The sequence below is a fragment of the Octopus bimaculoides genome, chromosome 2 (assembly GCF_046866305.1).
Source record: "Octopus bimaculoides isolate indiv1 chromosome 2, ASM4686630v1, whole genome shotgun sequence".
In the NCBI taxonomy this organism is placed as follows: domain Eukaryota; kingdom Metazoa; phylum Mollusca; class Cephalopoda; order Octopoda; family Octopodidae; genus Octopus; species Octopus bimaculoides.
The window spans coordinates 112,181,632-112,197,915 of record NC_142929.1 but is presented as its reverse complement, the minus strand read 5'-3'; the positions used below and the strand labels follow the sequence as shown (position 1 = coordinate 112,197,915).

Sequence of the window (16,284 nt, the reverse complement as noted above, 5' to 3'; positions counted from 1 at the left end):
ATAGATTTATCAGAAACCAAATAGAAATACTGAGTCAATAAATCACTTGGTTCTTTGCTTAAGTTTTGGGTTGTTTTTTTTAGGTTGCTTTTTAAAATATAAAAATGTCACCAATTTCTTACAAATATCTTAAATATTACATTTCACAAACTTTTAAATGGCGAAAAAGCAAAACTAGAACAAAGGCGTAAAAATATAAATAATAAAAAATAAACTTTACCACATTCTTTCAAAAGTTTTTATTGTTATTATTTTTATTTTATATTTTTCATAAAGTAAAGAATAACGTTGAAGTGACTAAATCTTATATTTATTGACACTGTGGAAATCTCATAAAAAGATGATCTATCAGATGCACCAGTTATGGTATGTTCCACTGAATCATACTATGTTCTCGAAGGATTTCATGGCTACTATCATTAGCAGAAGGTATTTGTTGGAGAAACCTAGCGATATGCATATCTTGTTTTTTCGCATTATTGTTTCATATTTTTTAAAGCCTCCTCTTGCTTCTATTCTAGGATTGCAAAATGGGGGTATCATGATATTCATCTCTGACATCATTAAAATGCACTTAGCCGTGTGAGCTGAGTAGTTGATGGAGCTGAAAAAAATAGTTGAGTCACAATGAACATATTTACATACGGTTTCAGTGAGATGGACAACTTGTTTTTTTCTATTTTCTTTTAAGCTTTTGAAAATAATATATATGTGTGTGTTTGCATAAGTACGTACGTACGTACGTATGTATGCATATATGTTTGCATACACTTACATACGAATGTATAAGTGTGTGTGTGTGTGCGTCTACGTGTGTATGTGTGTGTAGGATTAGTCGGAATGTTTGCAAATAATATAAAGGAAAATGAATAATTTTATGATGTATGGATAGAATATAAATCGCAAATCGGACTTCTCATTTTTAGTCCAAATAAATTACATTTAAATTGATTCCACGTGTATTGAGTAATGTGAAGTGCATATAATTTATTTAGCATATAATCCGTCATACAGAATCTTAGAATTTTATATTGCGAAATGGTTAGATCCAATTTTATATCGCTTCATTAGTAAGACTTGACTATAAAATGTCAACAATTAAATTTACTATTCATTTTGTACTGAGTTTATTAAATAACGATATAGCATAATTGTTTCAAATTAGTGAATTCAATATAATCAATGAAATATAAATAAATGCATTGAAAAACTTATGAAAGTTAATTGTAAGAAAAATAGCTTCTACTTTAAACCCTGGAATATAGAAATTTTAATTTCTTTGACATCGTTTTCAAGTATTTTTATATTTTTATAATTTTATGATAGAAAATCCATTTAAGACTTTATACTTATATAAAGACATGAAATTTTAAATATCTATTATTTGATTAATTCATTAATTTATTTAATTATTCTAATATTGTTTTATAAAATGAAACATAAAGAGGAGAATGCATTATAAGATATTTATACACGTCTCTGATACCTATGAGAAAAGTTTCGTTAGCAATGGCAGAATGGCTGAATCATTGCTTTGTTCGCTTAGTGAAACATTTCGATCAATATGAGATCATTTTTTAATCTAAAATAACGAGCACGTGATTCTTAGTGAATGAAATTGTTTGGTTGGCGCATGATGAAGTGTGTTTACATAGATATTTGGATTCGTGCGTTTGATATGTGGTGGTTTTTCTATTTGAGCATAACTAGGTGGAGTGGATATCGATTTAATTTTGTCCATTGGTTGTTTTATGTGCCTAAGTGTTGAACTGTGTTGAATTTGCGCGCCTAATTTGCTAATGGGATTTTGCTACACACCGCAAGGGAAAAATTCAACAAACTTAGAATAAAGGATTTGAAGTCTTGCAACGAAGCTTACAAAATATTTTTACTTGAAAACCAAATAGAAATTATTCTTCAGTAATAGATTATTAAACTAAATTACTCAATCGTCCCCGTTAATCATTATTCTAACGTCAAACATTTCAATCAAACAAGTCAACTCAGAATCTGAAATGCATACGTTGCCGTTAATCCCAATTTTTTCTCCGCTACGTTAAATCTGAACATCTAACACTCGGTTTCATTTCTGCAGAATTTTTTTTATATTTCTATATATTTTTATAGTCGGGAATAATTATGTCTAATTGTCTACTACATATATATATATATTCTAATTATTGCTTAAAATATTCAAGAAATGTTATGAATATTGATTTCTAATATTAGCACGAGGGCACAAATATTTGAGGAAGGTATAATCGATTGAATAAATCAATATTTGACTGGTATAGTATTTTACCAATAATTAAATCGAATGACCTTGGTGGTTTTTGAAATCAGAGAATAAAGAGCTGTGACAAAATTCAACAAGCAGTTTACTCCAACAAATTTAACGATTTCCGGCACTTTTATCTCCATCGCCACTTTTATGAGTATTAGAACAAGATAGACGGGTCTGAGAAATACTGTAATAGTATTAAGATAGGTAAAGACACAAGCACAAGATAGGTAAAGACACATACATATGTGTGTGTGTGTGTGTGTGTTTGTGTGTGTGTGTGTATGTGTGTGTGTGCGTGTGTATGTATGCATGCATGTATGTATTTATGTATGTAGGTAGGTACGCATGTAGGTATGTAATGCACACGCATAAACACACACTCAACACTCACACAGGTAGATAGATAGATAGATAGATAGATAGATAGATAGATAGATAGATAGATAGATAATAAGACCTGGAAATAGAGATAACTCGAATAATAATAATAATAATAATAATAATAATAATAATAATAATAATAAGACCTGGAAATAGAGATAACTCGAATGTGGAATCTAAAATCAGAAACAATTCCTATCATAGTAGGTGCCTTAGGTATAATAAAAAAATATTCAGACAAATACATAACAAAAACACCAGGACTTACAAATATATATAACATACAGAAAATAATAATAATAATAATAATAATAATAATAATAATAATAATAATAATAATAATAATAATAATAATAATTAATGGAACCCAAGCAAAAGAACGGCGGACGGGTAATCATAAATACTATAAAATAGTTGATTTAGGAATTACACACACACACTACTATGCAACACCACTCCAAAATCGTACAAGAATAAACTCATACTGTAAATACCCAAGAAAATGAACAAGACCTACATGTGCCATAGAAGGTCGCTACTCGACGGAGGAACACAACCTGCGCTACACAAATAAAACACAAGATAAAAACTAATACAACTGAAGACTCAAACAAAAACCCATAACAAAACGTACTAATACAATACAATATCCACTCCTGCACCAAACTAAATGCAGCACACACCACCCCCACCAGCATAAAGGTGCAACAAATGACGCAAAAGAAAGTTGCTTGAAACTTTCAGATGTTGAGAAATAATAATGGTGATGATGATGGTGACGAACGTTACCTTACCTCAGTTTATGAGAGACAGGAGTTTCCAAAAAACTCTGGTTGTAACAGCGAAAAAGTAGCTGAATCTTTAAGGGAAGGCCTCTCTCGAGACAGTGGATCAGTAAAGATGCAGACTGACCACAGCTGTCATCCTAATACAGCATCAGCAGATAATAGAACAAGGAGGAGGGAGTGGACCAGCGAAGAAAACAGGATAGTGATACAGTGCTACTTAGAAAGTGAATCTAAAAGGGGCTATAGAAAACGGATGTTAACACTTTGAGTAGAGAAGGGTATGTTTAAAGTGACTGAGCAGGGATTAGTTGATCAAGGTAATGCTATTAGAAGAAAGTGGATGACAGAATTGGAGGTAGAAAAGATCACAAGAGAACTGGAAAAGAAAGACCAGGCAGTGGGAAAGACAAACAACAACATAAGATATACATCTCAAACCAAAGAAAAACCTAAAGAAAATAATGATGATAATAATAATAATAATAAAACAGAAACAATTCCTATCATAGTAGGTGTCTTAGGTATAATAAAAAAAATATTCAGACAAATACATAACAAAAACACCAGGACTTACAAATATATATAACATACAGAAAATTGCACTACTGGGTACTGCACACATCCTACGCAAAACACTTTCAATACAGTAGCCATAAGAGCACCACAGCAAACCACAGCACATACCCAAGGCGCACAGAGCTGCGCTCGGTAGTGAAGTGAAAGCACGTTATAAAAATAAAACTACTGAACAATAATAATAATAATAATAATAATAATAATAATAATAATAATAATAATAATAATAATAATAATAATAATAATAATAAGACCTGGAAATAGAGATAACTCGAATGTGGAATCTAAAAACAGAAACAATTCCTATCATAGTAGGTGCCTTAGGTATAATAAAAAAATATTCAGACAAATACATAACAAAAACACCAGGACTTACAAATATATATAACATACAGAAAATTGCACTACTGGGTACTGCACGCATTCTACGCAAAACACTTTCAATACAGTAAACATAAGAGGACCACAGCAATCCACAGCACATACCCAAGGCGCACAGAGCTACGCTCGGTAGTGAAGTGAAAGCACGTTATAAAAATAAAACTACTGAACAATAATAATAATAATAATAATAGACTACCAATAAGGAAGGAACAACTGGCACCAACGACTTAAGTGATTTAAGTGAGGAAGATCAGAAGATTTTAGATGAGTTGCAGGAAGTAATGAGTAAAGAAGTATGAAAAAGATTGCCAGCATTAAAAGGCACCAATAAAAGGAAGCTGCTAGAAGTGACTAGGAAAGTAAATTCTCTTATCAGGAGGATAAATACTAAAAATATAGGAGACACTAACTTACTGATCTATGTAGGAGGGGTAGTAGTCACTAGATTAGATATCTCACATGGAAAAATAAAAATTAAAAAAATATGGAAAAGGAGACTACAAAATATAGTGAAGACTTTAAGATAAGATCTGAGTAGAATAGAAACCTGGAAACTGAACAAGTTAGGAAACACAAGATATTTAGTCAAAGAGAAAGGATTTGGGATAGTAATAGAAGAGTTGAAACAGCATATCATAGCAGTAGCAGGGAAGCTATTCAGATATCAGAAAAGAATAGATCAGTATCAACAGAATATATTATTTGAAGCAGACCAGAGGAGATTCTATAACCAAATAAATAGTGGAGAACGAAGTACTGAAGATGAGAAACCTAATGCAGAAGAAGTTGGAAAGTTCTGGAGTTATATTTGGTATAAGCCAGTCAATCATAATGGAGATGTAGTATGGTTAAAGAAAACAGCAGCAGCAGCAGCAGTAGTAGTAGTAGTAGTAGTAGTAGTAGTAGTAGTAGTAGTAGTAGTAGTAGTAGTAGTAGTAGTAGTAGTAGATAAAGAGAATAGAAAGTGCCAGATAATTGACTCTACAATCCCAAATGATGAAAAGATTAATATGAGAAGAATAGAAAAATAGCAAAGTTCCAGGACCTAGCTATTGAATTACAGAGACTATGGAAAGTCCGGGTAAAATGTATCCCCAGTATTTATAGGTGCATTGAGAACTATCCCTAAAGATCTGAACAGATGGATAGGCATTAAATAGGCATAAAACCCATCTTAGTACAGCTGCAGAAAACAGTGTTATTAGGGACAGCTAGGATACTTAGGAAGGTTCTTGGCATCTAAGGCAAATTGGCAGAATCGTTAAAACGCCTGGCTCAATACGTTATCAGAATTAATTCGGGCTGTCTGCACACTGAGTTGAGATCCTACCGCATTCAACTTTGCCTTTCTTTGTGTCCTGAGCTCTAATTCCGTTTAGTGTCTAAAAAGCACTCACACTAATTCACGCGCCTAGGGTGGCGTGCAAGGCAACTGACAGTGCCAAGCAGCTGATGCTAAGTAGAGGAGGAAAGGAATTCCTCCAGCTGAAATGACAATCAGAGTGACGTGTACTCTGGTGAATATGTGTGTGTGCTTGTTTCTCCTATTTATGCCAAATAGAAATACATATTTTAATAAAAGTTTCAAGCAATCTTTTTGAACAATTATACAAAGTTTGAAAGTAAATGAAAAAAATGTTACCTATCCTGGTCTCATTTCCGGATTTCTATGGGTTTGTGTTGTTGAGATACAGATCTCTCTTGTACAAAATTTTTGTCTATGAAAACTAACTTTTCATTTTTGGAGGATCCGAACTCAGGTTACATTGTATACTTTTACAGCACAATTACAACTTACATTGATAAATTATACCCGACTATATTTCGTAGATGGCCTAAGAGATACAGTCAACAGAGCGCTGAAGTATTCAATGTAATGAGTTGAGCATTTTTATTTTAGATTAAATAAGATTATATATGGGCTTGAAAAGCAGGGGCAACATCTGTGAATTCCAATCGTGGAACCGTGTGCCTGATTAGACCAAGTCAGCGAAGAAGAATTTTACCAATATCAGCCTAATCCTAGATGAATGAGTGATGTGAACATTTTGAGGAATGAACTTTGATAGACGTAACAACTTAAAGAACAAGTGGACGAAATTACCTGGAGATGCTTTCTACTTGGAAAACATAATAAATTGGGAACGAATATATTTAATGTATCAACCAAGCAATGTAGCAGTGTAACTATAGAACTGTTGTGTGCTAATATGCCCATCGTCATTCATCCTCCAATTAAAACGTCAATAAAAACGATACATTCGACTGTACCTGACTCCTGTTTCATTGTACTAATGAATGAGATCAATATTTTGTTTGTATTTCTTTCAACATAATTTTGATAACAGAACCTCAGGTACCCCAGATCTACATTGGCCAAGAAAAAGAACATTGTCGCTTTACCTGAAAGAAACGGCAGTCAAAACTCACTCATTTCATTCAACCAACTGTTTTTAAAAATGGAAAAGGAAGGGCATTAGAGAGAGTATAGATTAAGTCATACTGTGCTTTCAAAAAGAAAATACAAAATGGTTATGGCTTGAATATCTCTGCTAAGACAGAGTTGATTCGTTGATTAAACAACAAAGACAATACTCTTAAATGGGCCCATACGTAATTAAATAGAAATGGGTTTCTTTTCTCATACAAACAGCCAGGTGATATTTTTCCAGCAGTTCTGTTGTAGCTTTCCATGTGACTTTAGAAAGCATTGATGTTGTTGGTGTAGATGCTGTTGTTGCTGCTGCTGTTGTTGAACCCTGCGATCAGAAGCATTCTAACTATGACAATTTCATCTTTCTTTTCTTTCTTTTCTTTCTTCGAAGGATGTTCAAATATAATGCATTGCTTACTATATCGTCCTTTTTCCAAAGGTAGGATACAGTTTGAGGGAAATTTGACAACTATTTCCAGCCGGTCCTGTCAGCCATATAATACAGGCTCCCTCGTTGGGACTTTAATATGTGTTTTTGTTGTTCAATTGGTGTTCTCTCCAGCTATTAACTAGATTAACGCTTGAGTAGCCTCGTCGCTTACTTTCCTATGATTGCTCAAATTTTCCAGTCATTTCTTCTTTTGACTTTCTGTGTCTCTGTCCACACTCTTTCCTCCACCCCTCCAGATTTATCGTCTCATTTTTATTACTAGTTTCTTGGTTTGTACTTCACATTTACCAATATCTCGATAGAATCTTTTTGGTATTTTTGCTATTTGCTTTGCCCCATATTCATTGATTTCTTGCTCTAATGTCCTTTTACAGTTTGGATTCATTATTCTCTGTCTTCGTTCTCCGTGTATTACTATAAAACTTTTCGACTTCGATGGATTTTTAGTCTCTTTTCTTAGATTTCTATCAGAATTTGTTTTTCAAACTTTACTTGACTTCATACATAAAGATAAGACAGTACCAAAAGCAATAATGGTTATACGTCAGAAATGCTATTCAAAACCTATTTTCTTGACGAAAATTCTTGTGGGTGAAATTAAATATTAGGAGTTGCGTTGTTGTTTTGTGTATTTTTTCGCATTTGGCTTATGTTGTCTTTCTTATATCCTTGGGTTCTTTTCACTTTTACCAGTATCATTGGTTTTCCATATATCTTTCAATAATTATATATTGTAATATACAACGTGAGAAATGTTTTTTTTAGGCACATGTACCTGTATATACATATACATACACACGCGAGCGCGAGGGCACACACATATATATATCTATATAAACATTTACGTATATATATATATATATATATATATGTGTGTGTGTGTGTGTGTGTGTGTGTGTGTGTGTGTGTGTGTGTGTGTGTGTGTGTGTGTGTGTGTGTGTGTGTGTGTGTGGTGCCCCTGCATACCTGCAGTCAAATGCCTGAAGCAAGTAAAAGAGTAAAGGATTGTATATATATATACATTATATATATATATATATATATATATATATATATATATATATATATCTTTTACTCTTTTACTTGTTTCAGTAATTTGATCTGCGATCATCTAACATTTCTTCGTTTGTTTAATCCATCACTTCTTGAACTAATATAATTTCTCGCTTAAGCAGAGTTTACAGCGTCAATTTGAACGGAAACTGTGCCATAGAAATGTATAGAGTGATTTGTGGTGAGCTGAGTACTCAATTTAAAACGCCGCCGAACCTCTTTATTTTTAAAATCCAAATGAGCCTAGTATAGCATGTGGAATTTTATTATTTTTTTTAGTTTCTTAAATATATGCATATGTATTTTTAAACACAACTTTACAGTAATTCTGTAAATGCTTTCGAAAGACAATTACAGGCAAGCGAGCTATTGTTCGGGATAATATAGTTACAAGATTATGAAAAGACTATATTACTGACATTGAAAAGTTTTCTATAATTAAAATGGTTAATGAAGCATGTAAACTTTTTATAAAAATAGTGTGCCTTAATGAAATTTATATGAAACAAGATTTTTATTTATGCTTAAACGGAAAGTGAAAACAGTTAAATTTTATAATCCTTTGGTAATCTGTACGCATATTTAAACTAAAAATTTGATTGTAACATAATATTCTGGAACATTTATTTGTGATTTGGAACATTGATTACTTGTTTTATTTTATCCATAATTCCATTATCACGAAGACCTCATAATATCAAGTATTTCTCATATTGCAACAGGCCTGAAATTTGAGGGAGAGGTAGTTAATTCTATTGACCTGGTACTTAACTGGTACTTTATATTATCGACTTCGAAAAGATGAATGGCGCAATTGCCTTAGTGGGATTTGAACTAAGAATGTAAAGAGCTGGCACAAATATCGCAAAGCATTTTTTCCAACACTTTAGCATTTCAGCTAGTTTCGATACCCATAGTAATAATGAGATGCACAGTTAAACGCAGCGTCGTCTAAACATAATCAGGTTACAAATGTTAACAATTAAATTTCTTACAAGAGAGAAGATAATTCGAATCCTTATTTAAAATAATCTTTCGTTTGGTTTTCGATATCTCTAATTGAAATAGCAACATATGTTTCAAAGAGCTAATAATTCAGAACTTTAGCATTAATATGACATAAATATTAACTCTGACTAAGACGGTGAGCCGGCAGAATTGTTAGCACGCCGGACCAAATGCTTCCCTGAATTTCGTCCGTCTTTACGTTCTAAGCTCAAATGCCTCTGAGGTCGACATTGCCTTTCATCTTTCAGGGTCGATAAAATAAATACCAGTTGAGCAGTGGAGATCAATGTAATCGACTTACCACTCCGTGTTATTTCTGTGAAACTCTTAGAATTCTTTGTGCCCACTTAATAATCAGCATGCTTATAATTTTGCATAGATATGCTTTTACAGATGTACTTGTGTGTGTGTGCTTGTATGCGTATTCTTATGCTCACAACATTGTTTGGTATAATTTATCCTTATCTCTACACATTGCCAAACTTCCCCCAGTAAGATTTTCTTATTCCATAACATCCTTCCAAAGTTTGTTACGATATTCAAACATACTTTTAGTTTCCCATTTCTCATATCCACCCTTAAATCAGCTACAAGAAACTCGAAATAACGATTATGGAAGTTTCAGCGTCCAGTAACTTATATCACCTTCCAATAACTTATATCACCCTACGTTTAATAGGATGGTATATGCTATTGGAACTCCTGCATACAAACATACAAACACACACACACACACACACACGCGCAAACACACACACAAACAAACATTTATATGCATATATACACACTAACGCACGCGCGCACTTGTGTGTGTATGTGTGTGTGTGTGTGTGTGTGTGTGTGTGTGTGTGTGTGTGTGTAAGAAGGCGGTATCCAAGAATAGCCACATTTCAATAACTAGAAAGAACATATATACAGATAGTTAGCCAGACAGAGAAACAGACAGATGGATGGTGTAGAGTCAAACAGAGGTAGATGCACATGTATCTCTATGCTCGATGTATTTGCGTGTGCATGCATACTTGTATATATATATATGTGCGTGTGAGAAAGACAGATGTAGAGTATATATGTATATATAATTGTACACATGCATCTGTCTACACACACATACATACATACGTATGTATATATATATATATATATATATATATATATATATATATATATATATATATATATATATATATATATATAATACACACACATACATATATGTGTGTGTGTGCGTGTAAAGATCGATTGATCGATCGATCGGTACATACATAGATAAACAGATAGATAAATAGATAATGGATAGATAGACAGTCAGACAGATAGATAGATAGATAGATAGATAGATAGATATACACAAACCGTCCATCCTTAGTGAATTTGTAAAGGAAATTGAAGAATTGATTCAAACCTCTGCTTTGTATAGGTTCTTTATGCTCAAATGACGGTTCACTGGTTTAATGTGATACTCTACTTTTGGCGTTAAACTTCCACACTGTATTTTGTATTGAGTTCAAAGTAAGTACTCCTCTTATAGCCTTCAGATAAAATTATTCCCCTTATTATTATTATTATGATTATTATCATTATTCCTTTTTGTTCGTTTCAGCCATCAGTGGTCACGTTGGAAAACTTTACGTTAGTATGGTTATAAAACAAGCTGGTTTGCATAAAGCTATAAAATATATCTGCGCTTGTTACTTTTCTAGAATAGCAAAAGGCGGTGGGGTTGTAGAATCAGCAGAGCACCAGACTAAAATATTTTATGGTATTTAGTCAAGTCTCATCGATGTCGACTTTGCCTTACGTCTACTCAGGAAGAAGGGGTAGATGAGAGTGGTTTCCATAAAAATGTCCTAGTAATAAATTGTTATTGTTGGCACTCCGTCGCTTACGACGACGAGGGTTCCAGTTGATCCGATCAACGGAACAGCCTGCTCGTGAAATTAACGTGCAAGCGGCTGAGCACTCCACAGACACGTGTACCCATAACGTAGTTCTCGAGAGATATTCAGCGTGACACAGTGTGACAAGGCTGACCCTTTGAATTACAGGCACAACAGAAACAGGAAGTAAGAGTGAGAGAAAGTTGTGGTGAAAGAGTACAGCAGGGTTCGCCACCATCCGCTGCCGGAGCCTCGTGGAGCTTTTAGGTGCTTTGGCTCAATAAACACTCACAACGCCCGGTCTGGGAATCGAAACCGCGATCCTATGACCGCGAGTCTGCTGCCCTAACCACTGGGCCATTGAGCCTCCACTAGTAATAAATATACTGTCTGGATATAATTGACTATACGCCTGCCCACATCTAACATTTGTGCCCTTGTGACGCGAGTTCAACTCTTGCCAAATTCAATTTCATCCCTCTTACTCTTCTGGTATCAATAAATTAATAAGCAATAAAATGCTGACGTCCATTTAATCGATTATACCTTTCCGTAAGATTTAAGCCCTCTGTTACAAATCATTATTATAAGAAAGCATTATTAAAATAAATTTCCTCCGAGGTCGAATTTGCCTTTCTTCCTTTCAGGTGTCGATAAAATAAGTACCAGTTGAGCAGTGGGGGTCAATGTAATTGACTTATTCATTCCCCCGAACTTGCTGCACTTGTACCAAAATTCGACAGCATTATTATTATTATTATAAATTTTGTTCGGCAGTAGCTCTAAAAGTGGCCAGTTTTGGACTCATTTCCAGAGAATGGATCGTAGCAATGCACTGTGGCATTTGCTCAGTAGTCAAAAAAAGTGGTCATCTCTCGGAACATCTCGTTTCATATCACGCGCTCTGTACATCAGAGATGTGTTTCGTCTTTTCTAAACGTGCTGGCTCTCAAGCTATTGCTGCGGGAGCTAGGGTTCTTGAAGAGCATTCCTTCAAACTGAGTTGCGAGAGAGCTATGTTGACGTATGTGGAGGATGTAATGTTATCGGCACCACAAATAGGGAAGTAGTCGGTACCGTTCTAAAGGAACACGAGGCGATGGTAAGGTAAAAAAAATAAATCCGGACAAGAGCTTACAGCTTTGTATCTGTAGAAGCAAGTCTACGCTGTTGTTTGGTATGGTCCGGACGAAATTACGAGGCAGGGTGAACTGTTTCACCTAGGAATGGGCTGAAAGGAAGCTATCCCTGAAAAGCTTACATTTGCTTATGTATCTTATTTTGCTAGTCCTGAATATCGAGAAGTTTTTCTCACCAGTCTTTCTCGAGTATATTTTCACTATTGTGTTTAGTATTTTTTTAAATCGGTTTTCTTTATATGTTTTATTAATGAAAGTGAGTTTGTTATCTCCTAATTATTTTCTTGATGTTCACTCTGCCCACTTATTAGTTTCATGGCTATATAAGTCTCTTTACAAACTTCACAGGTGATAGGTATGTTTTATCTATAGCAGCCTTGGGATGCTGCGTTCAGGATGCTGATGGAAGCGATAAATATTGTCTCATACTATTGGTTATTATCTAAATTGCCTCCATTCCATCAAATATGAATAATGGTTCTTTGTTCACTAAATATTTTAATGTGTATTTTATGAGCCTGTGCTAATGTTTATGTATTATATACTCTTGTACGCCTACAAATGTTAATTTGATTAAAAAATATAATTTTCTGTTTCGATGAATTTTTAACGTTTACAAATATATTAGAAGTATATTTTACCACCATCAAACTTCGAGTAGGAATACTGAACTCTGTTATAATGGTTTTATTTTCCTGTCTCTGTTTTTCAGTTCTCTTAATTTCAAATTCCTTATGTAAAAATTGTATTTAATTACAACACAACTACTGTGTTGATATAAATTACTTTTATCATGGTATTTAGTTCACTTCATAGAACGCATCTAATTTGCCCATTTAATTCTTTTTTGATATTTTCACTCCTTTGTGTATTTTAAATTATGGCTCATTTCACTTCTCCTAAGTATTTACGTATCTGTTCTCGCTCTAGCTTTTGTTGAATTAAGTTTATTTTCGTTTTCCTATTATGAAGGTTGTCTGGGTGCAACTTCCTTGTTTCATGTTCAGTTAAACGATACTTTAAAGTGAATTGAATATTTAGGCTGTTCTCGAACTGGATATCTTCCCTACATATAGCTAATGTTTATTTATATAAGATAGTTGGCGTATTACACTGAATCCTATTCAGTATATCCATTAAAGAGGGAAAAACTAAGAGAAAGTGAATACTTGTAATTCTTGTGGTAAGAGAATTGCTTTATCTTAACTCTCTTGCAAAGAGACTATTATTCCATCATGTACCTTATTCATATAGAGTATTTTAATGAATATAAAAGTGGAATGCAGTCTAATTTCCTTTTATATTCTACTGTAGTAACGCTTAAGTTGTGAGATTATCTCCTGCCTTCTAACATTACTCGACAGTTTAGTTGAAGGACGATTATATCTATCAAGGTTCTAAGACGGCGAGCTGGCAGAATTGTTAGAACGCCGGGCAAAATGCTTAGCGGCTTACTCGACTTACTCCTTCTCTCAAAACTTCTGGCCTTGTGCCAAAATTTGAGATTAATATCTATCAAAGTTCTTCGACAGCTGTTCCCTGTGGCTACTGTTTAAAGAAATATATATATATATATATATATATATATATATATATATATATATATATATATATATATATATATATATATATATATATATATATATATATATATATATATATATATATATATATATATATATACGGCTGTGGTTAAGAAGTTCGCTTCGCAACCACACGGTTTCGGATTCAGTCTCACTGCGCGATACCTTGAGCAAGCGTCTTATACGATAGCCATGGAGACTACACTATCGTCTTTTACTATGTTATAATCAAGTAAATCAATGATCAAGTATATTCCGGACGTAGCCATCTCATCTTTTCCTTCAGATAGCTTATCTAAAACATTATCAAATGTTTCGTTTTTGTATTTGGTTTGCAAGATTCTTTATGCGAATTCGTGTTTTGAAGCATATTTTATTGTGTCTGGGGAGAGTCATTCTTTTTTAGTGCCTTATTATTTAACACACTCACCAGTTCGATTTCCACTCATTTATTCATTTTTTTTTTCTAAACTTTTCAAAGATTGTAAGCTTGATTTGAGAATTATTTGACTGTCATTCTAGCAAGTCAAGCAAAAGTGATCTTGTTATTTTTTAGCCCAGATCAACCGAGGAAGAGCAAATCTATAACCGAGAAGTTCCAAATGACGCCATCCCATCTTTTGGTGAAATGGTGTATGTAAGTCTGCGTGATATAAAGTCCTTGCTTTTACTAAATGGTAACGTATGACATGTACCTGCTATGCCTAGCATTGTATCAATAGACCACTTCGAGACTCCCTCTTTATCTCGGGGTTATATGTTTTAAAGGAGCATTTCCTGGAGAAAATACTTCGTTTCTGGATAAGTTGAGATGCGTAATGTGAAGTGTATGTGTATCTATACATCTGTCTCTATGTTTATCTACCTATAATGACACACCACACTCTTTCTCTCTCTTTCTCTCTCTCTCTCTCTCTCTCTGTCTCTCTCTGTCTCCCTGCCTCTCTCTACTTGCATATATGTGTGTGGTGTGTGTGTGTGTGTAAATATATATATATATATATATATATATATATATATATATATATATATATATATATATATGAAGAGAGAGGAGAAGAAAGATATATAAATTGAGAGAAGGAAAATGGAAAAGAGGAATATATCTATAGATATATGCAGAATTAGAGTATTTAACGACATAAGCTCAGTGACAATGGTCCTTGACAGAAGCCACTTCACAAGCCACTTATCCCATTGCTTTCATCTCATTCATTTCAAAGTGAATTCCGACCATCGACCCTCGTCTTCTCTTCATTTCTCTCACTGACTATTTATCAGTTCGTCGACAGTTCATATGACTCTTTGACAATCTCTCTCTCTCTCTCTCTCTCTCTCCATCTCTCACTCTTTCTCTCTCTCTCTCTTCCTCCCTCTCTTTCAAATCTCTCAAATGCCCTTATCCATGCTCGCACCCTACTTCCCACCCACATTCACTTTCCAGCTTCCGGTATTTAGTGAACACTAGCGGATGTGCACTTGCACCAGCGATTACATTATTATTTAAATTCGAGCGATGAAATGACAGAACTATGGAGCGCCGCACTGAATATGTTACAAGATTTATTTACGTCACTCTATGTTCTGACTTCTATTCCATACTTGGCTCAATTAGTTTGTCTTCTCGCCAATGGGTATGAACTGGGATGCAGTCAATCATTTGTAGCCCATAAATGTTTGGTAATATACCGATATAAGAAACCACTATTTGTTAGCTACCTATAACTAAGTATATTGCCCGTTACTATATTCCAGTAGAAATCATTACATACGTACACACACGCCGCGCGCGCATACACATATAACACACACGCGCGCACGCACACACGCGCACACACATATAAGCAACACACATACCTCACACCCACACACACACACACACATATGTGTTCGTACAGGATAATCTTCCGCACAGTTTCCATCTACCAAATTCACTTAGAGAGCATAAGTCGACCTGAGCACACTGTAGAATACACTTACTGGAGGTGCTAGACAGTGGGCTTGAACTCGAAACAACATAGTTACAAAACGAACTCCTTAATCACGTAGTTCTACTCGTGTCTATTTTGGGCATATTTTTTTAGATTTGGAAACAAATTTATATGATACAGGTAACGCGTACCCTATATTCCGAGTGAGGCGCACTTCCCTTGCACACCTGAAATATAGTGTGGACTAACATACAGAATGCGGAAAGCGGAAAAGAATCGTTGAATTTAAACTTGAAATGAAGAAGAAAAATCATTAATCATGAAACAGAGAACTCCGGAATGTAAATGGGGACTTGTAATGGCAAGTGAGTCAAATCTTTGATAGCTACTAT

At 34.1% G+C, this 16,284-nt stretch overlaps 1 long non-coding RNA gene across 1 annotated transcript in view; it reads right to left on the bottom strand.

Moving 5' to 3' along the window:
• Positions 1-212: 212 nt before the first annotated feature.
• LOC128251600 (uncharacterized) overlaps positions 213-16,284 on the bottom strand; it is a 39,340-nt gene continuing 23,268 nt past the window's right edge. The window contains exon 3 of the long non-coding RNA XR_008267213.2: positions 213-604. This is a non-coding gene — a long non-coding RNA (uncharacterized LOC128251600). The remainder of the gene's footprint in view (positions 605-16,284) is intronic.